This window comes from Neovison vison, chromosome 6 (genome assembly GCF_020171115.1).
Source record: "Neovison vison isolate M4711 chromosome 6, ASM_NN_V1, whole genome shotgun sequence".
Classification (NCBI taxonomy): Eukaryota; Metazoa; Chordata; class Mammalia; order Carnivora; family Mustelidae; genus Neogale; species Neogale vison.
Genome location: NC_058096.1, coordinates 92,791,428 through 92,793,846, shown reverse-complemented (window position 1 = coordinate 92,793,846; position 2,419 = coordinate 92,791,428). Strand labels below are relative to the sequence as shown.

The 2,419-nt window shown below is 38.1% G+C and overlaps 1 pseudogene; it reads left to right on the top strand.

The window, feature by feature from the left end:
- Positions 1–368: 368 nt before the first annotated feature.
- Positions 369–1,106, top strand: LOC122910097 (annotated as a pseudogene).
- The last annotated feature ends 1,313 nt before the right edge of the window (positions 1,107–2,419 follow it).

The window sequence follows — 2,419 nt, the reverse complement described above, 5'->3', positions numbered from 1 at the left end:
TATATATATATATATATATATTCCCTCACAACAACTGATTTCTACAAAATAATAATACTTCAAGAATATTATAAAAATATATTACAAGACAGCCCCAGAAAAAGGGTTATATAGACACCTGGGTCTGGAATACACAGGAATCTAGATATTCTTCTGAGAGAATCATAATATAGCACATTGAAGGCTCTGGAGAGTCCTGTAAGAATGAGCCCAATATCAGGCTATTTTATATAGAATTTTCCAAACTGTTTGGAACAAAGAAACTTTCTTTCCTCTAACATTTCTTAAAATCCAATGGAAACAGTGATCCAGAGAGTACATTTTGAGCTTTTTTACATGGCACCTTCAGGGAAGTAGGCTGCTTTAAGATGAAACTGAACATCTCTCTCCCAGATACTGGCTGCCAGAAACTCATTAAAGTAGATGGTGAACATAAACTTCTTACCTTTTTTGAAAAGCATATGATCACAGAAGTTGCTGCTGATGCTCTCTGTGAAGAATGGAAAGTTCACACGGTAAAAGTCAGTGGTGGTAATGACAAACAAGCCTTCCCTTCCCAATGAAGCAGGGTGTCTACCGGCTGCTGAGTAAGGAGCACTCCAACAACAGACCAAGGAGGACTGAACAAAGAAAGCTCAAATCTCTTCGGGGTCGTATTGTGGATACCAATCTCACTGTTCCCAACTTTGTCACTTTAAAATAATGGCAGAAGGATATTCCTGCACTCACTGATACTACTGTGCCTTGCCTCCTGGGGCCCAAAAGAGCCTGCAGAATCTACAAACTTTTCAGTCTCTCTAAAGAAGATGATGTCCACCAGTATGTCATGAGAAAGCCCTTAAAAAAAGGTCAGAAACCTAGAAGCAAAGTGCCCAAGATTCCACATCTTGTTACTCCACATGTCCCTCCAACACAAATATTGGTACATTGCTCTGAAGAAACAGTGTACTAAGAAAAATAAGGAAGAGGCTGCAGAATATGCTAAACTTTCAGCCAAGAGAATGAAGGAGGCTGAAGAAACACACCAGCAACAGATTGCCAAGAGTCAGAGGTTGTCTTCTAAGAAAGCATCTACCTCTAAGTCTGAATCCAATCAACAAGAGATTTTCTTTTTTTTTTTTTAAAGATTTTATTTATTTATTTGACAGAGAGAGATCACAAGTAGGCAGAGAGGCAGGCAGAGAGAGAGAGGAGGAAGCAGGCTCCCTGCTGAGCAGAGAACCCGATGCAGGACTTGATCCCAGGACCCTGAGATCATGACCTGAGCTGAAGGCAGCGGCTTAACCCACTGAGCCACCCAGGCGCCCACAACAATGAGATTTTCTAAGAGTAACAAATAAATAAAATCAGAAGGCCAATCTCAAAAAAAAATTTTTTTGAGAAATACAGTAAAGCAGACTATTCATGTTTAAAAAATATATACTCTAAAAGCATCATGTTCTGCACATCCAGCTTTTTACTATGCTTGACTGGGAGGGAAGAGAGTGCTCTGGGCAGATGCTTCTGTTGAGAACAAGGTCGGGATTTGTGCTGCTGAATCTCTACCTTCATTATCACCCAGTCTCTCAATTCTCTTGATGATCACTATTCTCCTCTCTTTGTTTTGTCTAGGATTTGATTTTTTGTTTGGCATTATCTTCTCTGCTCTTCTGTTTTGTCTCTTTTAGGAAATGCACCTTTAAATCACCATCAAAACAGTCTGTCACCATTTCACTGGGTACTGTCTTGTCCGGAGAACACCACTGAGGTAGCAGGCCCTCCAGGTGCTTCCTCCTGTCTCCTATCCCCACCTTCCAAATGTAGACTCACCCAACTGCCCTGACAGCAAGAATCTTGAAGAGAAGTTTCATTTTTCTTTAGAAAACATAAAACATCCTAATCAGTTAAGGGCATTTTAATAATTGATTATCATATTAGTAGTTTCTAACACTGACCAGCCTAAACTCTTGCAGAACAGAATGGAATGCTCCATTCCATTGATATCTATTACTAGAAGACTTTTATTATCAATTAAAGAATTTAATGTTTTCAAAAATAACTAAAAAATGAGATTGCACTACCAAAACCAAACTGATACATCCCCAAAGCCTCTGTTGACAATGATGTTGTTAGTGCATTTCTAGTTCACTATACCTAAATATAAATAAGCCTGAGTAAAAACTCATAACACACACACACACACACACACACACACTATTTCAAATTCATATGACAAGCAAAAACTCATCTACACTATTCTTTTTTAAAAAAATGAACGGTATTCTGCAGTAGAGCATGTTAACTTTTTTTATCCAGGATTTCTTTCTTCAACTATGTTCATTAGGTTCCTTAAGAGAAAATAAGATATGAACTTGTAGTGAAAAAAAAAAACAAAAAGAGGCAGTTTTATAACTTACCTTGTACCTACTAGAATAAGAGA